The 24,500-nt window shown below is 39.7% G+C and overlaps 1 pseudogene; it reads right to left on the reverse strand.

Moving 5' to 3' along the window:
* Nucleotides 1–4,614: 4,614 nt before the first annotated feature.
* On the reverse strand, nt 4,615–4,713 carry LOC113265137 (U6 spliceosomal RNA; annotated as a pseudogene).
* Between the last annotated feature and the right edge of the window lie 19,787 nt (nt 4,714–24,500).

Here is a 24,500-nt window from a genome sequence, read left to right on the forward strand (position 1 = left end):
ATAAAATAAAGATTCTTTACTTTCAGAGGAATACAATCACATTTCCTTTAAGTATAGTGCTCCCCCAGCTCACATAAGTGCTTATTATTTCCAGATCATTAACTGTTTGACATAAGAGATTTGGCTGAGAAACCTGAAGCCCAAGTGTGAGGCCTCTGCCAATTGAAGATCAGTCAAATGTGGATAATGGCTTCTGTTACCATAATGCAAGTCTACAGGAAAATATGATTTAATTTATAAAAATTCTATCAAATGCAGCTTTTCAGGAATTCATCTGTTGAGTACAACAAGGTACATCTGTGCTCTATTATCCAAATAAGTTCCACCTGGCAGGCAAATGCTGGTAATGCTTAAAAGGGGGGAGAAAACAGGGGAAAAAAGGAGTTTTTAGAAAGTATTTCCTCATCTCACTCTATTTTAACTTGTTTTATTGTATCACATCCTCATTTCTAGATAACTCAGAGACATTAAATTTGGCCAACCAATGGATGATACACTTTCATTAACAGATAGAAACGGATTAGTTATGAGAAATTCCTTTCAAATGTCATTGCACAGTATGGAAAATTGGGAAGGGGGGACATGTAAAAATAAAAAGCAAGAGCTCATTCTTTGTCCAACTAGCTTTGCTTATGATGAAATTCATAAAATGGTCATGGAAACTGTGTGATGTGAACTCCCAGAGGCTTGCTCTAGCTTCCGCTAACATCAAGGGTCCTAAGAATGCCAAAGGAAAACAAGTCATTAGGAAAACTCACAATCATTTGGGGGCATTAAGAAGATCAAGGCAGGTTATTTGGATGTCTGGGAAAGTTGGACTTGAAGAATGCTTTCCAGGTCAATATGATCTAACACACAGGATTCTTATTATAGTCACTATTCTGCCATAGGTGTCATTTTAACTTTCAGCAGGAGATCTCCTTACCCTCTCTCCATCCCCTGCTCATTTTTCCTCCTAGTCTCTGTGGCTTTATCCAAGACAATGTCATCCATTCTTATTTGGGCCTTTGTAAACCAAAATACCTCCCGTCTAAGAAGTTAACTTCCAGAGCCAGACATCTATTTCATTATGAATATCTGTCTAGACAAAAAAGGGATCACTCAACACTGCCTCCCATGGTCCTGTGAGCACCACGGCAATAACAGGCCAACGCAAGACAGACACACATACCCCACGCACTCCACCCCCGGGCCTCTGACTAACCTTAATAGATTCTACCTGCAATAGAAGCAAATGGGAAGTAGGGAGACTTCTCAGGTGGTAGAATTAATTGTGCTGTGTGCAAAGACTGATTTTATTTTTTTAGTTTGTGGTTTTTCCTTCTAAATGCAGAGGGGGTATGCTGGTTTTGGGGGAAGTCTAACTTGTTCAGCCTTATTAGTCCTTGGGTTCATTATGAAACCAAAAAGATCAAGAGGAAGAGGTTGCTTGATTATTTTGTCCACAACTGGAAATCTTGTGCAGAATTGCTGATCTATAATCAACAGGTGAAGTGTAAAATGCAACTTTCTCAGGAATCATGTTGACTCTTAGTTACTCCCTTTTGTCACCCCTTCTGCGAAATGGTTATATTGAATTGTCTCACATAGTGTTGATAAACTTGTAATGGGGTCAGGTGGGGGATCAAGTCCTTTGCCTCAAGACAGAGGTTTTTCCAAAAGTATTCTCCATCTGGATTGTTATTTGAAATCTCCAGAGCAATTTATTTTTTAGGTACGCATTCTCTGAAACAGCCTCCTTAGAGTATATTCTTCTCATTTCATCTCTGAGGAGACCAAGACACCAATATGGACACTCAAACTAGATTTTGCATGTGATATTAACAAAACGAGACTTGGAAAAAATATAAAATAACCAAATTAATATTGCTATCCTCAAAATTATGTCATTAGGAGACCACATGTATTGAGGCTTCCTTTGCTCCTAAACGTCTTCTATCTCCTTGGGAAAAATGTTCAGAGTCACTTCAGTCACATGGAAAAATTAATCTAAATACCTCAAAATTATTTCTTTTTTTTTAACCAAAAAAAAAATTTGACATTTGTCAGGTTCTATGATTTATATGAGATTTGGTACCTAAAGATTTTTAATATTTCCAAATGTCAAGTCCACCATTGAAGGATTATTTGCAGTTATTAAGGATATACCAAAGAATGTAACACAGACCTTTAAGGTAATTCCAAAGATTAACAAGGCAATATTTTGGGATTAAGACTTTCTATGGGAGTGGCTACTTAGAGGAAGCCTCTGCTCATTTGCTTGCATACATTCAGGTCTCCATGTTGTACAAACTATGGAGGGTTTCATTGTATTTTTGTAAATAGCACCCCTTGGGACTCTGTATCCCCCTTCGTTTGGGAAAAATAATAGTATGACTTGAATTGCTCTCCCAGTCTTCATAGCATCCATCTTTTTTAGCATCTTTTTACTAGTCTAAGTCAGAATATCAGACCCTTGAGGGTTACAATTTTTTTCTTCTTAAGTATTATTTTTTCCTGTGGAATCATTGAATGATAGCCTTATTTTATTGCTAATTATTCTTTGTCGTATGTGAACTTTCAAAGAAATGGGCACTGCCTTTTGGAGATGTTTAGGTGTTATATGTTTTCACGTTATTCTGTACTTTTTAAAGGGCAGAAGTGGCAAGGTTAGAAACATTTTTATCTTAAAGTTAGCGACATAGTCTGGATTACTGTTGGTCAAAGGCTTGGAATTTAAGCCTCAGATGTGTTTGAAAAGTTTACTGCCGGTATAATTTTCCTATAATCTTTCCATTAACAATGACAACAACAACAACGACAACGGCAACAAAGCTCAGTTAAGAGAGAAATTGGAAAAAATGATAGAAACTCCTAAACGAATCCAAGAATAGGAATTGGTCATGGCCCCATTTAACCAGTTAGGTTTATGGGTCACATTAATCAATATTCAGTTTCATAGCAGATGTGGAGGAAGTAAAAAGTCTGGATTCCAAAAGAACCCAAGAATACTGAAAAGTATCACATTTCACACACATGGGGGAAAATGGAGAGAAAAGATTTATGTATATCTGAAAGCAATAAGGATGAAAAAAACACAACTCAAGTCATCAAAATCACTGTTGAGAAACCAAATTTGAATGCTTCGTAGAGTTTTCTTAATTAAGTTTCAACATCAGAAAGCCATGAATAGTGAGTATACATCTTAGTGCAACAGTGATCTGGTGTCTCATCTTGCAGCGGAGCACTTTAAAATCATACATGTAGCCATCCACGCACAAAGGCATGCGTTCCATCTTTCTCACTCTCTCAATCTCTCTCTTTCGAAACATTCAAAGTTTAGCTTCTTGTATCTTTTGCAGAAGATCTTCTGTACCTTTTGTTCATTCAACAAACATTTACTGAACTCTCGGAGGGCCAGCCTTGCCACTAGGTAGAGTAAGAAATACAAAGAGAAGTTTGACAGGTGAAGAAAAGAAAGCCCAAATAGTGAAAATTACTAAAAATAGGAAGGGTCTTGAAAAAAATATTCGAGCAAAATTGAATTTGGAGAAGGATAACACTTGCTCCCTTCCTGGCAGCCGCTCAACCCAGATGTACTTATTAATTCCTGCTCTGTGCTTGCCATGTGCCAGCCACTCTGGAGAATATGACAAGAGCAAAACAGAGCCTTCGCTTCTCATCAACCTTGAACTCATCTTTTCAAATTTTATGATACCCTTTTTTTCCAGGCCCTCCTAAACCTATTCTTTACTTGCAGTCACAATTCACACAGCTAGATGCTAGGAGCCATGTCTACTCATTTCCAACTGGGTTGACTGTGTAACACAATTACAGATATCCTACTAACAATCTGAATCAGTTGTTTACCAGTACAGTTATTTTAAGGTCAGCATGTGACTGCTGCTGGCAGGTTGGTGAACAGAGGAAAACAGGAAATGAATGAAATCATTTATTAACATTGAAAATAACAATTTGAAAGGTGTTGGGTCCTGGGGTAAATAGCGCTTGGCTGCTGCAAATCGGGGAATGGGAATTTTCCAAAGAAAGGGCTTACCTGAAAGAATTTTCCAAAATTTGGTTTTGGTGTCATGGAAAAACACTAATTTCAAAACAATGTTATTGATTGCTGGACATATTCTCAAGAAGCACATGCTCACTAAGAACTATAACATGAAAATTGCTGCCCAAAATCACTGCAGCACTCATGCCTCGAGTATAACCTGAAAATAAGAGAGAAAAAAAAGGATAAAAAAAATATGAAATTTTTATTGTGCACCCATCGTATACCAGGCTTGGTCATAGATGCTTTCATAAACACCATGTTACCTACATTTCACAAGGAACCTGTGAGTTAGAATTGCCAGTTTACAAATGGAAAAAATAGAGGCTTGGAAAAAGTCAAATAACTTGACTTAGGTCACACAGCTTATAGTTAGTGTGTGCCTGAAACCAGGATTCATATCTTTCTATCAAACTGCAAGGCCCTGACTCACAGTACTCGCTCCAGTAAGAGGATTTATATTAGGGAGTGGAAGCTTTGGGGGAAATTCAGAATTTTTCTCATTAAATAATCATTTAAGAGACATTAAACTCTTGAATCACAAATATTTATTTATTTGTTTGTTTATTAATGAAAATATAGAACACTTCATGAGTTTGCTTTGCACATAGGCTGTGCTAATCTTCTCCGTATCAGTCCAATTTTAGTATATGTGCTGTCAAAGTGAGGACCAAATCATATTTTAGTTCAGTCTGATAACTTATGTATAAATCATATTTTCCTTGAAATATATGTGCGTAGAGTATTATTAAAAATTGTAAAACATTTGCTCAGACATGACCTGCTGCCCTGTATTTCCCTTTATCTTGGGACTCTGCATTACTTTTGGAATGAACAGTGACCCAGGACGTCAGTTGGTAGGGAGAAAGATAGGTTTGAAAGTTGTCACTGAAAGGGATTTTATCATATGGAAATAACCAAGTAAGTGACAACTTATGAGTAAGGTTGTTCATTGCAGTATGATTTATAATGGTAAAATTTAGCAGTACTCAAATGTCCAATAAGCGTTTAGATAAATAAGAAGCTCCTTTGTACAATGGAAACTTTTTCAGTGGTTAAAAATAGTGGTGTGCTGATGGGTGATGGATACCTAGGGGTTCGCCATCTTATCCTGTTTAGCGTGTATTTGAAATTTCCCATAATAAAATATTTTTATTTTTTTTTTAAAGATTTCTTGATTTATTTGGGAGGGCAAAGGAAGAGGGAGAGGGACAAGCAGACTCGCCGCTGAGCAGGGAGCCCAATATAGGGCTCAATCCCAGGACCCCGAGATCATAACCTGAGCTGAAACCAAGAGTCGAATGCTTAACCAACTGTGCCACCCAAGAGCCCCAATAAAAGATTTTTAAATATGTGCCATCTTATAAATAATTTTGTGATATCTTATGTGGAAAAAGCAGATTATTAAATGTAGCAGAAATTTCTATTGCTCATCTGTATTTTCCTCCCCTTTCAAGTAAGTGGGAGGAGTGTACTTCCCTTTTCCCTAGCAGTTGAGCAAGACCGTATACCTGATCAATAGATGTAGGTAGAAGTGACATGTCACTTTCAGGCAGGAGCAATTAATTGCCAGTATGTGACTCTCCAGCCCCCTTTATTCCCCACCTCTGTAACTTAAGACATTCCAAGTGGTAGAGCTTTTGTCCCTGAATGAGGCCAACATCAAACAGCTCCCTGACAAAGTAGAGTGGATATGTAGTGTGAGCAAGAAATAAACCTTTAATGTCTAGAGCCAGTGGGATGTTTGCTGCCACAGCATTGCGTAGCGTATCCTGATTGGTAAACAATGTAATTTAACAAGAATACTCAGCTTGCTCCCCTTTCTCTGTAAAGTCTTTATGCAAATTGCATTCTCTGGGTCACTTCTCCACTGAAATATTTAAAAAGTCAGAGCCCATAGGGTTTGGGAGATCATCGGGTCCAGTTATAAATACTGAGGCCCACAGAGGTCAAGTGATTGCCTACAACACATACATTGAGAGCTGGTTCCTAATATAATATAATTTTATTGTTTGTTTCTCCCATTAGACTCGAAGCCTCACGAGGACAGGGATTTTTGCCTGCCTGCCCAGCTGGGACTAATCCCTGCAACTCAAAATGATAGTGAGTGATAATCACCATGTATATCATACAATACTGTCACTCAGACATATCACATTTTGCTCTTATTCCAACTTAGAGAAAGGTAAAACTATGGTTATTTAAAAATTGAGGCCTAGAGGAAGTAAGTGGTCTTCTCTAGATCAAAATCACACAGCTGAATCATAACAGCTTACGATTTTCTGTGGTCTTTTCCTGTCCTAAGCACCTTCCATGTTTTCATTAACTTTGACTCTCACAACAACTTTGCAAGATCAACTGGATTATGATTCCCTTTTACAGGTGAGGAAAAAGACAAAGAAACGTCTATGGAATTTAATGAATTCATTTCGCTAACATTTGCTGAATACCTGCTAAGGCCAGGCACTGCTGTATGCACTAAGAAGAGTACTGGACAAAGTCCCCTTCTCACAAAGTTTACGCATATCTGTGGGGGGCGGGGCATGGGGAGAGAATGATGTCTATCAGAGCCTCGAATGCCCCCTTACAGCCCCTCAGCCAACCTCTCAGCTGAGCTTCTCCCTGAGGGTTTCCATCACTTGGCACTGATAGTGTCTCACCTCACACGTGCACCTACACATCTTTGTTTTCTGTCCCCAGGGATATTTTGGCCTAGAAGCATCTCAGATGCGAGCAAGGAATTACCATCTGTGGATGCAAACTTCAACCAATAGCAGATGGGAGCTGATGGATAAAACTCCCAATTTCCAATGTAGACAGGCAAATAATGAGAAGTTTAATGAGCAATTATGTAAAGTACTATCGTGAATAAAAAGCAGGGTGAAGGGGTAGAGAGGGATCCTAGGATAAGGATGGCAAGTCTCTATTTGTGGGTGGATGTGCAAGAAGGACCTCTCTGGGGTGGTGGATGGTGGACTGATGACAAGGAGGCAATCCTGTAAAGATCCGGGGCTAGGGCTGGGAAGGAATGTTTCAGGCAGATGGAAGGGTAGGTGCAAAGGCCCTAATGAGGAAACAGACATGAGTTAGAATAACGTGAAGAAGCGGAAGATGAAGTCAGGGGCCAGATCAAATTGATCTGGTTTGATTTGTTAGCTGGTAAGGAAAATCAGAAATTATTTTCATTGTGAAGGACAGCAATAGGAGGGTTACAAGCAGGGCACTGATAGGACTGAGTGGAGTCTTCCAAGTCCAAAGACCAAGCTCTTAACGTTTGTATAAGGGCATGGAGTCAGTTGTCATAACCAAGACGAATTGACAAAAGCAGAAATTTATTTCTGTGTTGTAGAACCATCCAGGCATATAGCGGCTCCATGGTGCTGGGACTCCAGAATCCTTGTGATTTTTATTCCTTCAATAATATTTATTGAGTGCTTAATATATACAAGGCACAGGAGATAGAGTGGTGAAAAATATGGATGTATATCTATAAATTGTTGCCCACATTCAGCTTATATTCTTGTGTGGGGGGCATAGACAAGAGACAAAAATATAAATTGTAAGGTATGTTAGAAAGTGGTAAGTGCTAAGAAGAGCAAAGCAAGCATGTAATGAGGAGGATGGGGGTGAGGTGGAGTTGTGATTTTAAACAGAATTTTCAGGGTAGGCCTAGTTGAGAAGCTAACATTCAAACAAACAACATCAGGTGTGCAAGTTAACCACGTGGCTATCCAAAGGAAGATCATTTCAGGCAGAAGGAACAACCATGCAAAGGCCCTGAGACCATAGCATACCAAGTGTATGGAGAACAGCAAGGAGCTGCTAAGCAGCTGGAGTAGAGAAGTGGGGAGGAAGTAGTAGACAAACGCAGAGAGGTAAAAGGCCCAGATCATGAAGATCTTTATAGGCTATTGCTAGGACTTCCCATCTCTGATGGGGTGGGAAGCATTGGGAGGGTTGGAAGGGGGTGATTAATCTGACTTAGGAGTTAAAAGAATCACTCTGGTTTCTCTATGGAAACAGACCGATGGTGCGGAAAGAAGGGAGTAGGATAAATGCTGTGAGGTCATAAATAGCTATTGTAGTAATCCAGGTAAAAGGTAATGGTGGCTGGCACCAGGACAGGTGGTGAGAAGTCATTGAATTCTGGATATATTTGAACGTAGAGCCAATGGGATTTGCTAATGGATTGGAATATCTTTAGATTCTCTAAGATTTTTAGACTGAGCAAGATGAAGTGTTAAGGAAGGATGAGGCTGCAATACAGTGGGGTAGGGAAGATTGCAGATGGAGCAGGGGGTACCATCACAATCCAGGAGTTTTCCCTCATCCTTGTCATCAAATATATGTTGCTACTTCACTCTGACTCCACATTCCTACATGTGGAAAGAGAGGAAGAGACAACGTGAGGACCTTCCTTTCATTTTGAATGCACACATCTGATGTTCCTCATATGCCTTCCACTTACTTTCCTTTGGCCAAAATTTTGATACCTGGTTTCAGGATGACTAAGCAAAGTAGTCCGCACCTGGACAGTCATGAGCTTAGCAAAAACTTGAATGTACCATTCAGAAGAGAGAATGGGAGAATGGAGAGTGGGGAACCATTTGCAGTCTTGGTCCACAACCCCCTTGCCTTCCCAGCCAGCACAAGTCTTCTGACTCTTGCTCCAGGGCTCTTCCTTCCACAAAGACCTTCTTCCAAACAGTTCCTTCTTGTTTAAACAGTGAAGAATTTATCACAAATCCTATCCCGCCAATGCTAGATGGAGTGCTAGCTTAAGTAAGGGTATAAGTTAGCTCCCCATTCCTTTATCCAACAAACATTATCTGCCTACCTCCAGTGATCACGACTATATAGTGGGAGCTGTGGGAAAAACAAAAACTAATAAAACATGGTCCATGTCCTCAAAAGTAAAGTGGCAAAGGAGGGAGGAACAGACATTTACACAATGAATTCTAATCAAAGGCAAATTTAAGGAATAATAAGGTGTAAGCAGGGACAGGGGTAGTTGGTGGACTGCTGTTTGAGTTGGCCAGTGAAGAATAGGAAAAATTTTGGTGGACCAGAAAGGCAAGGGTAGGCATTATAGCACCAAACACAGATGTTGGGGGGGGGGAGGGAAAAACACATAAAATTTAAGGAATGATGAGATATCCAGTGGGCTGGGGTATTGCCCGGAATGCATGGAGGGATGTAACATGATATGATGTTGGAATGATGTCCTGGGGTCAGATAATGACAGCGTGAAATCCCTCATGAAGGTGATTATACTTCATTCTGCAGGTGTTGGGAGCCATTTAGGGTTTGTGAATTAGGGAGTGACTAGATCTGACTTTAGTTTCACGGCAATTACTCTAGCAGTAAGGTGGATTGGGTGGGGAGAGAGAGCTTAGAGGAAAATTATCCCCCCTGCCCACTTTTGGGAATGCCTGTCCTTGAATCTGTCAACTGCTCACTTTTCAAACTGATGGTTTCTCTGCTGAGCTTCTCAGTGTGTTCTGGACTTTCTGGAATTTGATGGTCTTCAGTGCTGCAGACATGAACCACCCCACATGTTTACATTGTGCCTGGAGAACCTGGAGGAAGCAAAGCATCCCACAGAATGCCTAGGGAATTATAGGACTGAAAGATATTTGTCACAGCCTTGGGCAAAGATGTGGCCCTGGGTAGCTTCTCCACTTCAGCTCATGTAAAAAGTCAGTGTCCATAGTATTTGGCAGATCCTCTAATCTGGTTACATATGCCAGGGCCCATGGAGCTCTAGTGAGCACCTAGGGCACAACGATTCTGGGCTCATTCCCAATATCATGGGCTCCTTCATCCGGTGCTTTACCTCCCACCAATAACCACAAACAATCGTCCTCACCATAGAGTCTTGTATTTATACTAGTCTGGGCCCAGCACTTGGGCTAGCATGGGCCGAGAAAAAATGGACAACTATTGTTTGGAGTAGCTACCCCAAAACTTAAAGCACTTTTTAAGTCTAATATTTGATACTCGTTAGCACATGTCCAGTCAAATTACAGAATCATAGAGTCTCATAAAAATTTTAAAGTTCATCTGGTCCATTATACAATCTTCAGAATTCTAAAACTTGGCCTTGTGAAAGGTACAAGGGCTTTGACCAATTGTTGTCTTGGGTTACAGAACTATAAAAATGTATTAGTTATATCGTTCATTCACTCACCAAAGGGAGTGGCAAAACCCATTCAAGATGCTTATAGCCCAGTCCTCAAGATGCTTATAGCCCAATAAAATACCTGTATATGTCCTTAATTCTTTCTCTACTGCCCTCAACATCCTTGTTATTGATTTGGCTTGTTTGGCAATTTTAGCACTTTGTTCCTAGATTTATTTAACAGCCTGAATTTGACTTTAGGGGAAAGCATAAGTCATATAGAGACACTTCTCTGCTATCTTTCCTCTAGCCCAGACTGCACCTCGCCTAGTGCAAACATCTGCTGAAGCCCAAGTTCTTGCTTTGCTCTCTGTGTTCACTGGAGAGATTTTCCCCAGCCAGAACTAGTAATCATTGACAGGCAATATGGAGACCCTTGATGGGGCCTGGAAACAAATTGCCTTGGTGAAAAACATGCTAAACCTTAGCCATAAATTACCCTGACAGTAGTAACTAGAGAGAACCTGGTTCAAATAAAGATTCCTTTGCTCCGTATTGGAGTTTCACATCTTCTTGGGGCTAACCCCCTTGAATGAGCCCATCATCCTTGTCATAAGAAGACTTCACGCTCTTCAGGTACTTTTTCACTCTTGAAGCACATACTGGCAGGAATGGTGTGTATGCTCCAAGATAGAGCCAGTTGTAATCACAGTAATAAGCTTGGGCAAAACTCTTTTCTGTTTACAAAGCCCATTTGTTCTCAGTGTAGAGAGAAGACAGATGGAGGTTGGGGGTGGGCTATGATTAAGGTGTTTCTGCTTCTCTTCTACCATATATTACCAAATTCTAATTCCATAAGTCCAAGTTCTACAGATCATTAGTACTTAATGCACAAAACAGTTGCATACAGTGCTAGTCAACCTAGAGAAATACAGGTATTGGGATCTGTAGGCCTAGAGCTGTGTTATCCAGTACAGTATTTACATGTGGTTACTGAGCTCTTGAAATGGGCTATTTTGAAGTGAGATGTCCTGGAGGGGTAAAATGCACACCAGATTCTGAAGACTTGCTATAAAAAAGAAAGAATTTTATAATCTCCTTAATAATTTTTGTATTTATTGCATATTGAAATAATATTTTAGATACGAGTTGAATAAAATATATTATTATAATTAATTTCACCTGTTTCTTTTTATATTTTAAAATGCAGCCACTAGACTACTTAAAGTTACATGTGTGGTTTGCATTTTCCATTGGACTGTGTTGCTCTGAAGGCCAGTCTGGGGATGAGCTAGTTTGAACCCCCTTAACCTCTCTTTAATTGTTAAGAGGACACGCCTCTCCCTAGCATGACAGTGCTGGGAATCACTTTAACAGAATCCAGGAGACAGACTGAAGTTGCCAGATAAATGCCTTATTGCTTCTTTTTTCCAGCCCTAGGACCAAAGGAAGGAGACCACTATGGGTATCTCTGCCTTGAGAAAAAAGCCACAAAAGAGATTTGAGAGACTCCCATGTCTTGAAAGAAAGTGAAGATATAGCAGCCACACACATGACCACAGAATTGAGGCCTGGCTGGGCACAGAAGACAGCCAGCATCTTGGTCTCCAGGATACCCAGGAATTGCTCTGTCATCCAACTGAACCCCTGAAGAAAACATGCAACCAGGAAAGTCAGGAAAGAGCCTTCCTCTCATCAGCTTCATCCTGTGACAACCTTCTCTGGCCAGCTCAGATGAGGCCATTCACAAAGCAGTTCTTGGTACTTGACCCTGTTCAATACAATGGCTCGATGGGTCTTCATTCATAAACTTGGCTTCCCCACCCCAGCTAGAGTATCTCTTTTAAAACCCAAGTTAGATCAAGTCAGCCCTCTATGCAGAACCTTCCTGTGGCTCCTGGTTAGCCTCAGAGTAAAAGCCAAAGTGCCTACAGTGGCTTGCCAGATCCCACATTACCCTCCGGATGTTATCTCCTACTCCACTCCCCTAGCTCACTCAACTCCTGGCTACGCCCAGCTCTGGCCTTTCCCTCTGAATGACGAGAGCCTTCTCTTATATTGACATGGTTGATTGCCTCATCTTTTTAGGCTTTGCTCAGATTTCACTTTTTCAGTAAGCGTTCCCTGACCACTCAGTTAAAATGGCTACATGCCCTCTTGCATTCCCAATCTCCTGTACCCTTCTGTATTTTTTTTCATAGCACTTCCTGTCTTCTAAAACACCATAAAACTTATTCATCTAATCGTTTACAGTCTGTCTCTCTCCACTGGAATATAAATATAGTGCAGGTAGAGTCTCTGTGTGTATGTGTGTGTTTTGTTTATTGATGCATCCCAAGAAGCTAGAACTCAACAGATTTTTTTTTTTAAATAAATAAAGAAGTTACATAATGTCCATCAACCTTTTTCTTCCTGCCTTTGCCTTTCCAGGTCAAACTCATATGACGTGGTGCTGAGAAGACTCCAGTAGCATCCCAAGTCATTCCTCTGCCATGTAGGCCTTTCAGGTTCCTTTTCAGGTCCTATGAGCCTCCTTCCATCCCTTTCTTTTTCCAAAGAAGACATACAAATGGCCAACAGACACATGAAAAGATGCTCACGTCACTCATCATCAGGGAAATACGAATCAGAACTACAATGAGATATCACCTCACACCTGTCAGAATGGTTAAAATTAACAACACAGGAAACAACAGGTGTTGGCAAGGATGCAGAGAAAGGGAAACTCTGTTACACTGTTGGTGGGAATGCAAACTAGTGCAACCACTCTGGAAAACAGAATGAAGGTTCTTAAAAAAGCTAAAAATAGAACAACCCTAAGATCCAGCAATTGCACTAGTAAGGATTTACCCAGAGGATACAAAACAACAGGAGCATCAACAATAGTCAAATTAAGGAAAGAGCCCAAATGTCCGTCGACTGATGAATGGCTAAAGATGTGGTATATATATATACAATAGAATATTACTGAGCCATCAAAAGAATGAAATCTTGCCATTGGTAATGATGTGGGTAGAGCTAGAGAGTATTATGCTAAATGAAGTAAGTCATTCAGAGAAAGATAAATACCATATGATTTCACTCATATGTGGAATTTAAGAAACAAAACAAAGGAGCAAATAGGAAAAAAAGAAAAAAGAAACAGAGAGGCAAACCAAGAACCAGACTCTTAACTACAGAGAACAAACTGATGGTTACCAGAGGGGAGGGGGTGAGGGGAATGAGTTGAATAGGTAATGGGCATTAAGGAAGACACTTGTTGTGATGAGTACTGGGTGATGTATGGAAGTGTTGAATCACTACATTGTGCATCTGAAACCAATATTGCACTATATGTTAACTAACTGGAATGAAAATTAAAAATTAAGAAAAATCACTAGATGCTTGCCAATAGCCAACATCAGTAAAATACAAACCTTTGGTAAATGCTGGTGAATGGATAGCTTATGATGGACTCCTCTAGCAGGCCTCTAAGTCATTGCTCTTTTACTACAGAGTATTTAGTTTTAAACCTGTAGGTAATAGAGAATCATTGAAATGTTTTTAGTAAGAGAGAGGTGTGATAAAAGTGGTGCTTAACTATTCATTCTTTTCCATTCTTCAAGGCAATTTTCTCAGAATCAATTTAGATAGTCATGAAACAAACTGGTGGGTTCACATTATCTCCGAACTTGTAGAAATGATTTCATTGAGTTGCAGTTTGGTAGTAGACATAAAACCTTTTCTTTCTCTTTCTTTCTTTCTTTCTTTCTTTCTTTCTTTCTTTCTTTCTTTCTTTCTTTCTTTCTTCTTTCTTTCTTTCTTTCTTTCTTTCTTTCTTTCTTTCTCTTTCTTTCTTTCTCTTTCTTTCTTTCTTTCTTTCTTTCTTTCTTTCTTCTTTCTTTCTTTCTTTCTTTCTTTCTCTTTCTTTCTTTCTCTTTCTTTCTTTCTTTCTTTCTTTCTTTCTTTCTTTCTTCTTTCTTTCTTTCTTTCTTTCTTTTTCTTTCTTGAGAGAAAACGTGAGTGGGTGGGTGGGGCAGGGTGGGCAGAGAAAGAATTAAACGGGCTCCATGCCCAGAGCAGAGCCTGACAGGGCCTCAATCTCACAGCCCTGAGATCATGACCTGAGCCAAAATCCAGAGTTGGATGTTTAATCCACTGAGCCACCCAGGTGCCCCAACATGAAACCCTTTTATAAAGAGCCTTGTAAGGTTAATCTATCTGGACAGCCTCTCTGTGTGTTTTAAAGTTGAAACTTTCTTGTTTGATCACTAATGAGCTAACAAAAGGCCTATATGATTGTTCTACCTTAAAAGTAGTAACTGAGAATTTTTTTTTTTGCTTTTGCAAATTAATGATTTGGTTTTCTTTTAATAGAGAATGACAACAAGAACATCTAATATGTGTGTGTGTGTGTGTATGTGTGTATGTATGTATTTTTTGCTTTTATAGCCAGAAAAGCTTAATTCAGTGTCCTTTTACAGTATTTATCTTGCTACCTATACCTTGTAACTTTTGGGGAATGTGGAATTAAGCTCTACCACCTGGAGGGAGGAGTAGCAAAGAATTTGTGGACATATGTTCAAACAACACAGTAATTAATACATATCTGGGAGGAAGATCTTCTGAAGCTACCAAGCCTTATTTTAACTCTAAATCAAGTTCTTCCTCCTCCAGATAGATTTTCCAAAACAACAAGGACTTTCATCCTTGGAATTTTCTCACACACAGTGTATATATCAGGACATATCAATCTTTGTTTACTATGATCTACCTGAAATTCTCTTTTTTTGTCACATTCTCTTTTTTGTCATGGTCCAATGGCTATGTAATGCCCAGACATCTACCTATAATCCTATTGTTTTTCATCCCAATGGTCAAGAAACACCAGATCTAGCCATTACCTCTCATTTCACAATCAATCATGTATGCCTTTATGTATTTGTGTCTATGTGCATGCATGTGTGCGTGCACATGTATGTGTGTACGTGTGCACGTGTGCACGTGTGTGTGCATGTGTGTGGGTGTATGTAGAACTCAACTCTTGCATTCTATTTAGATGCAAGAGTTATCATGGATGTTGGAGTTTGCTAGACTTATGTCTGAATCTCAGGACTGCCAAATATAGCTGGGAGATATGGGTAAGTCATTTTATCTTTCCAAACTTCAGGTTTCTTAGCGATCAGATAGAAATGTTTATACCTAAATATCCAGATTGTTGTGATGATTAAATTAATTGATAGAGGCAAAGCCCCAGGAAGAGTGCCCAGCACACAGGGGAGCTTATTGACTGTGGTTTCCTCACCATGACCAACCATAGTCATAATCTCAAACCTTGACCGGTCTATGCTTTCATACATCTGCTGGAGTTACTGGTTTTCACACTGTAGTTTGTGAAATTCTTCGGGCCATCTGAAAAAAAACTTGTGGATGGAACTCTAGGCCTCTACCTTTGTGTACTCCAGAACAATCAACTCTGATGTATTTTATACATTAATTGTAGCATAAGATTTTTGTTAAAAAAATAAGTTCTAAAACGTATTATTTTTTTGAAACCTACACTGCAAGTTTCTTAAGGGGAGAGGAAATCCATTATACTTTTTTTTTTCTTTTGGTCCTTCCTCACTGTAGTCCACGAGATTGTACATGATGTTCAAAAAATGTCCAGCCAATGATGGAAAGAAAAGCTCCTTTTGGCTCTTGGTCTTGTAGCGGAATGTGGAAAATTTGTCCACCTATTCTGGCTATCCCAAACGACACATGATCTACCTAAAGACGGCTATCTGGTCCCCTTAAAAAAAATCAACACTATAAATTTCTTTTCTCAGAGACCCCATAAATATGGGGCTGTTGGCACTAATTCAAATATATTATAGATTCACTGCGTATATTCTAACTGGAAAGATTTGTGCTCCTAAAAACCTTTTGAGGGTTCATAAAAGCTCATAAAAACTCTTACAGTTCTCTGCAAAGTTGATTTGGAAGTTATATTTCACACACACACTCACGCTAGCACATTGAGACACATCCAAAAGCAAATACCAAATTGTTAATAGTATTTATTTCCAGTGATGAGATTATGCATGTTTCTTATTTGTTTCTCTTTGCTTATCTGAATTTTATAATTTTTTTTTGTGTGTGTGTGAGAGAGAGAGCAAGCAGTGGGGTAGGGGCAAAGGGAGAGGGAGAGAGAGAATCTTAAGGAGGCTACATGCCCAGCATGAAGCCTGACTTGGGGTTTGATCTCACAACCCTGAGATCATAACCTGAGCTGAAATTAAGAGTTGGACGCTTAACCTACTGAACCACCGAGGCACCCCTGCATTTTATAATTTTTCCATAAAATTTAATAAAATGTATTTTACCAAGAAAGTATATGAGAAAGAGGAGAGAGACAGAAAGAATTGAAAAGATTCAATATCGAAATCTGCATTTAAATTTCTTTACCTAATAGATTCTGAAGTCCTCCCTGAAATAATTACCTGAAACTCTGTGTGTCTCAGTTTACTGGTGATAATGCCATGTGCAGCTTCTCTGTATCTCTGGTAGGCAGGCATGGTAAGTCAATGTCCATAGTGTGCCTCAAGAATTACAAAAGCCATCATCCAAAGATAGACATGTCCTTAATGAACGAGCCCCTGAAAAGGTACAAACCTGAAGCTTGAGGATTTTACATACTATTTGGACATCTCCATTTTTATTTTTTTTTTGAAGTCAGAGTCATAGAACTCTACAGCAGAGATTCAGAAAAAGAAGATCTATTCCATCCCCGAGATAACTGAAGTTCAGAGAGGGGATGTGATTTGCCCAAGACAACCTATGTCTTCCCATGAGAGCTCATTCGGCACCTTTTCATGGCTTCCGTTCTCAGTCATCACAGCTCTGTATAGTCAGTTTTCTCTTTAGCCGGTTTTTAGAAGCTGTACTTTTATTGCATTATCCAGGTAAATAAGACCAAAATAAAAAATACCTTGGAAACAAAGCTGCATCTCATTTCTCCTGCCATGACTACTTTGCTTAATGACCTAAATGCACCATCGCTTTGGTCAGGGTATTGATTTATCAAGGAAGAGGGTGTTATTGAAAAGGAGTGAGTCAGAACGTCCACGGAGAGAAATATTGCTCTCAACACACTACCAGCAAGACATTGGGGGCTGAGGGGAGCGGAAGTGGAGGTGGCACACAGTGAGTTAGAAAAAAATAAAAGACTTTTCTATGTTTAACACACAGAAAGAAAAAAAAAAAACCCGTTCAGTTCACCTAGACTAGCGAATGAAGCCCGAACCAAGGGGTCTCTGATGGACCTTGTCATTTCTAAACAAATCCCAATCACATTCTTTACCCATCCAGGCCTGGGCTGCCAGACTGACACTGAATCTGATGAAGCCAAGTATCTTGTTTGCTACGCTGCTGTAACAAGTTACCAACTAGGTGGCTTAAAAAACCAGAAATGTATTCTTTCACAGTTTTGGAAGCTAGAAGTCCAAAATCAAGGTGCTGGCAGGGTTGGTTTCTCCTGGAGGTACCAAGGGAGAACCTGTTCCATGGCTCTCTCTCCTGGCTTTGGCCACTGTTAGCAACCCTTGGTGTTCATTGGCATATAAATGCATTACTCAAGTCTCTGCCTCTGTCATCATGGTGTTCTTCCTATGTCTCTGTGTCTCTCCTTGTAAGGACATCAATCATGTTGGATGAAGGACCCACCCTACTCCAGTATGATTTTATATTAATAATTCCATTTGAAATGACCTTATTTCCAAATAAGGTCACATTCTAAAGTACTGAAGCATAAGACTTCCACAAATCTTCTTGGAGAACACAATTTAACCCATAACAACAGGGTGCTATGGGCTCAGTTGAGCAAAGAGCTTGCTCCTTTCACTGAGGACAGGGCAGCATCCAGTTGGAATAATCAAACATGGCAGCTTTGACATTGATGTGTGAGCCAGTGCTACGTGAGGAATGAGGAGAGGGCAATAAAGGGAACACTAGGGTATTTATGAGAAGGTAAGAGTGAATCAATAGTGGTTGAGCTATGAGTTTGAGGCAAAGCAGATGGGGTGAACAGGGGAACTGCCCCTGGCTCACAGGCACTTCAAGAAGTATTGGAAGTCCACATAGGCCCGTGGAATGGAGGAACTTAAGTCCACCACTGGAAACTTTGAAATAGTTGGGCACAACTGCTTCCATGGTTGATAATTCTAGCCTATACTTCCCTGCTCGCCGTTGTATGTCTTTTGAGTATTTTTGCAAATACATATGAAAGCCACCATGCTACCCTTCTTCCATAATTCATTAGAGTAAGGGTTGCAAATGAAAAAAAAATCTACAGGGGCTAGGAAATCAAAGAAATAAGTGAAGTGGGATGGGTATAAAATACTGACAGTCCATAGATTTTCAGTGTTTAATTGGCACTGGGCTTCAGAGCTGGGGAGGATTAAGAGAATGTTAGAGATCGTATTGACCAGAGAGGATGTGCCCCATCTACAGGAGGAGCTGCTTGACTAGAACTGCCACATACAACTGTGCAAGAGGGTGCTGGCCATGAGAGAGGTGGGTGAAATCCAGCCTGCTCTCCTCTTACCAAGCTGTGAGCCCACTGGCTCCCATCAGCCTAGTATAGCCCTTTTTTCTAATTTATGCAAAGGTGCAGTATAGGCAGAGAGCAGCCCTGGTTCCAGCTTTTTGTTGCCAGGCTACAAAGTACACTCTGTTTCCAGGTCTTTGGATTTTTTTAAGAGAAGCTGTAAATCTGCATCTTTATGTATAATCTCCTAATTTTTCAATGATGGCTCAAATATTATAAAACCCTGCATAGACCAGTGAATCCATGTCAACAGGCTCTGTGCCCCCAGTGTGTGAGTCCCCTCTGCTGGGAATAGGAGAGGTGGCACAGCACTAGCATACAAGCTTGCTGGTGGAGGGTCACAGGTGAGGGTGTGTATAATCCTTGCCTCCTAGAGGATTTCAGAATTAGTCACATTACTGCAGTGTCTCAGTGGAGAGGTGCCAGGGCCATCCCTAGCACCCTCCTGAAGGCAACCCCTTTGGAATGCCTTATGAGTATGAATTATTAGTGGATGGCTGTGCATTACCAGTTGTGTTACCTAAGGCAAGTCATTTAACTTGTCTGGACATTTGTTTCTGCATCTGAGACAGCTCTCTCAAAGATTCTTGCAATGATTAAATGAGATGAAGTCTGCAAAGTGCCTGACACATGGCTGCCATTCAGTACAATGGCAGTTGCTATTCCTTTCAGGACTTGGCTGTGAGTGACTCCCCTGTTCACGAGGAAAGGCTGCCACTGCATCCTTATTCTTGTTGCAACCAGATTACCCCTTGAGAAATAATGCCCAATATATGACCCATAATTGTTACAGCATACAACTGGGGGGATCAGAAACCTTCATGACCACCTACCACTTACAAGCAAAACAAATGTCGTTACATTCAATCACATGAAAGGAACTTAGAAATGATTTAAGATACTATTTCAATTTCCTCATTTGCCAGATGAGAAAGCAAAGGTCAAGAGAGAGGGGGAGAGAGAGAGAGAGAGAGAGAGAGAGAGAGAGATTCATCTATGGCCACACAGTGAAATATTAACAGAGCATGAAATGCAGTTTATATTTGTACTGTTTTTTTTTTGTTTTAACTTTGAGCTTGAAAGAATTTTATGCTTTTAATTGAAACTTTGAACATTGTAGATATTATTTTGAACAACACTAAGTAATAAATGTGTTCTTGATTGATTTGGCAATGAAATACCAATTTTCCAGTCTGAACTAAAATGTAAAAATAAAAATACGTTGTCCAAACCACACCCCCTGTTATTCACCCCATCTTTGAAGGGAAGAGATTGTATTAGAAACATCTTGCATTGGGAGGCAATAAAAGCTGTATTTAGTGTTTTGAAGTGTAGGTTTGGCTTTGATCTCTTTTGGGGGAAACCTGGGGAGCAACGTGCTGGTACCTTCCTTATAGAGATGTGAGGATTAAATGATCAGTGCTTGGAACCTCATTAGTCCTCAATAAATGGTAGCTTTGATCTCTTCCTTTTCATTCCCACATATACACCCTATGCCCCATTCCTGGCCAGAAAACACACATGGACTACACACTTCTCCCCTGCACTGTGAGCATTTTGGGGCCACACCAGTGTCTTTTGTTGTGTATAGATCTGGAAACGATGAACACATTCAATAAAAGTTTGTTGAATTTAATTGACTTACGGCACTGCATTCAATGGTAAGAATTTAGTTTGTGCTCAGAGCACAAATTTATTCACACATTTGTTTTTGTGTTTATATCCCACCACATGCTACAAAGGATTTAAGACTACTTAATTGCTTTAAGTCCATTGTGAAATACTTGATCATATTTACCCCTATGGTAACTTTTAGATGTCTCTGTTCCTGTCTCTGATATTTTGTTTACATATCAACCTCCTGAACTATACTGTGAGCTTCTAGAATCTAGAAGGCAAGACAATGTCTTAGTGTTCTTTGCATCTGTCAGTGCCCAGCTTTGTGCCAGGCATATGGCAGGTATTTCATTAAAGTTTGTTGAACTAAAGAACCAAGTTATGAGAAAAGAGCCTGGAGGAGAGAGAGAGAGAGAGAGAGGCAAGTGTTAGTATACCTGATAGAACAAGGTTTCAGGAGTGGGCAGAAGGAAAGGGGCCCAGAGCACAGGTGGAGGGATTAATCTTTGATGGGGGAAGGCTAATAATAACTGAGATCTGATTTCCGCCCCCAAACGACCATCATCACATTCCTTTTAGAGCTGTGCACACAGCCAGGCACTAAATATTTCCCAGTGATTATTACCAAATCAAGTCCTGGGAAAAACATTTGTAACAGAAAGAAATATAACAGTGAACTGTCCTCCAAGAAGGCTGGAACCAGTGTCTGTGTTTATGTTATAGATTAAGCTGAATATGATCTTTTAAAGAGAGAATTATAATTTTCTCACACAATATTAATCTTCACTACATAACATTTTGAGAATGGAACAGCTCCAACAGAGAAGAGAAATGAGTTGCTTAAGGTCCCAAGTCACATAAATGATAATAGTAATAAATATCTTGATACTATCAAGTAGCGTTTTTAGAAATATTTCATTTTTTCTTCATTGAAAGTTTTATTGGGGGTTAACAAAGCATGAGTTGTTACTTCCCTTCCAACATGGATTAGTCATGGATTAAGTCATATGGAGTAGACCAAATTCAACAATACCATTATGCATTAAGCAGCAGCAATAATGTTGCAGGCACAGGGCTAGCCCTGGGGACACAGAGATAAATGAGGCATAAGCCCTAGCCTCACAGAAATTACATTTTTATTGCCCTAAACCCAACTAACTGAAACTCGTCTGTTGTCAAGTTTAAGGAGAAAGTAGGCAAATAGGAGGATGACGTCATGTTTGAAGATTTTGCATTTTTTTTTTTTTTACAGCAAGTAGAGCATCTCCTGGGGCTAGTCGGCATTAAGCCCAGTCTTCCACACGGCAGCTGACATTTTCCATTTCTGTGATGGCCCAGTGCTCCTATATAATCCTCTCAAGCTGCACTGGTGGGCATACCCACCCCCCCTTGGTGATCTGAAATGTGTGTATAAACAAAAAGCACAATAGAAACACCTGTGGAGCTCCCCTGGGGGTCAGGTGTGTGGAATGGCTCAGGAGTTATCTCAGCACCCTTGTTTCTGTGCATTGGAGAATCTGTTTCTGATTTGGACCCTGCACAGGAAGTGACTTGTATTGCCAGATGGAAGTTATATGTTCTTTTTCAACTTCTCTCACAACTGCTCTCTTCCTTCTCTCTACCCCCTCAATTGCCAAGGCTCCTGCAGATGAGAAAACTTCCATTAGAGAGATAGAAAGCTGCAGCATGAGGCATGGCCAACATTTTGAAGAGCAGGATGGAAAAAAGCAAGGCTTTCTAGGCTGCACATCAATGAATAAAGCCTTAGAACTTAAAGATGTGCTTTATGTACCAACCTTTGGGCAAATGCACAACAAAACTCAATTACTTGGTGGAAAGATCCTAGAAGAAACAGCAGACATCCTAGTACCAGTGCTGCCCGCACAATTGTAGTATGGAATTCACAGACTCTCCCAGGAAAGGGATCGATTATTACCAATTCCCTAATAATGAGAGTGCATTTATTCAATGTGAACTATGTGCCTGGTGCCGGGTTAGTCTACACACTCGATCCATATTTCCTTTAACCTGATCCAAGACAACCCTTTTCGATCACTACTGTCATTATCTTAAGTATATGAATAAGCAATGAGACTTAGTAAAAAGCCCAGGATTAGTAAAAAAAAGTAAAAGCCCAAGATTTCATGGCTAGAATTCAAACACATGTCTGTCTGACTTTGCTTGTAACCACTTTCTCTACTGCTTCTTTGTCAGAGAGGATTGGGAAACTCATAGCAGAATCCATCGCTGATGCTTTACAATCTATTCTGGGTATGTATAGTATACCGTATATAGTTGCAAGTCATACAATATGGTTTTTATTCCAGAGAGTGTGTTCGGTCACTTATAAAAAGCCCTTTGTCCACGCATAATATTTAAGTGCAAAAAACAATGCTTGTAATACTCCTGGAGATAGATGACAAAGGTTTCAGCAAGTAACTGGAAACTATAAAAATTGGGACATTGGTTATTTGCAAAAGAATCAACTAGAAATGCTAGAACTGAAAAATAATCAAAGGTAAGGACCCAAGTTTCAATTTAGCAGCAGTGAAAGGATGGAAAGTATGGGAGAAAGATACTTAAATAAACAGGTTTAATTGGAGTCCCAGGAGAGTAGACAAAGAAACAGCAGAGATTGTCAATTATTTTACTGATGCTGTGATGCATTTTCCCCCCACATTTTATCCTTTCTGAAATCAGGATGTAACTTACAATTGATGGCCTCTTACTTTTACTGAAGCTGGGCAGCAGTTATCAATTATCGCTGCCTGTGCATATGTGAATATCAAAAGTGCAAACATAAAAACTTTCAGAATGGGGGTCAGTGGCTTGGAGGAAAATCCCAGAGACAATAGCGGAGCACTCTTTCCACCTGCTAGAAAACAAATGGTTATGGGGAGGGGATGAAGGAGATCGATCAGGCATGTTTAATGACATTTTCCAAGGAGAAGTCAGTAGTAGGCTAGTTCTATATAATTTCAAAGCCAGATTAGGAGCCCATCACTAATGGCTTTTAGTTCCTTAATGGAATCTTTGAGGGAAAGCTATGCACGCGGAGTAGCCCAAAAGTGATTCAGAAAACTTAGATTCTTTATGGGAAGAAGTTTTAGGAATACCTGAGGAGGTAATTTATTTTGCTTATATTTTTCTTGTTGGGTATTAGTTAGTTACATATATTATTATATATATTATGTATAATTTTATATACAAGTCATATGTATTATTATATATATTATATATATATTGTTAGCTACAGTTAGTTTTGTGTGTCAACTTGGCTGGGCCACAGTGTCCAAGATACCTGGTCAAATACTATTCTGGATGTTTCTGGGAGGGTATTTTAAGATAAGATTTGAATAAAGTTTACACTTTGGAGTAAAGCAGATTGTCCTCCATAATGTAGATAAGCTTCATCCAAAACACTGAAAGTCTGAATAGAACAGACTGAAAAGGCTGACCTCCCCCAAGGAAGAAGGAATTCTCTAGCAGACTGCGTTAGGACTCAAACTATAACTCTTTTCAGAAGTCTCCAGTTTGCTGGCGTCTGCCATTAGATTTGAGACTCATAAGCCTCCATAATCACACAGCCAATTCCCTAAAATAAACTTGTCTATCTGTCCACACCCACACATATAAACTCCCCACCTTACCTCCCCCCCCCAAACACATCATCCTCTTTCTGTTTCTCTGGAGAACCCTGATTAATACAAGGATGAACAATGATATATAACACAATTTTGTCTAATAAAAGGAATTTCTAAAAATATAAGATAAAGATTTTAAATGACAAGGGTGTATGTCAGAGTTTAATTGGATGTGGGTTTATTTTTTCTTTTCTTGGTTACCTAAATTAATGGTGTAAGTTATGATTGATGGTGTCATGACAATGATGAAATCCAGTAGTTAGCGAGAAAATTGGAAATTTTTCCTTGAAAATTTCCCAGGTAAAATCCACAGGTTCAAGATGTCCAGTGATTTCCAAACAGAGAAAGGAAGAGAAAAGAAAGGAAAGGGGTCCACATCCAAATATAGTAAAACTGTAGCAAGCCAAAGATAAAGAGGAAATCAAAGAGCAACAGCAGGATCTCCTGAGCTGAAACCGAAACCAGTGGAACGAGGGCACTCATGTGCTGAAAGAGAACCCTTGGCCGCCC

The sequence above is a fragment of the Ursus arctos genome, unplaced genomic scaffold, assembly GCF_023065955.2.
Source record: "Ursus arctos isolate Adak ecotype North America unplaced genomic scaffold, UrsArc2.0 scaffold_23, whole genome shotgun sequence".
NCBI classification, from domain to species: domain Eukaryota; kingdom Metazoa; phylum Chordata; class Mammalia; order Carnivora; family Ursidae; genus Ursus; species Ursus arctos.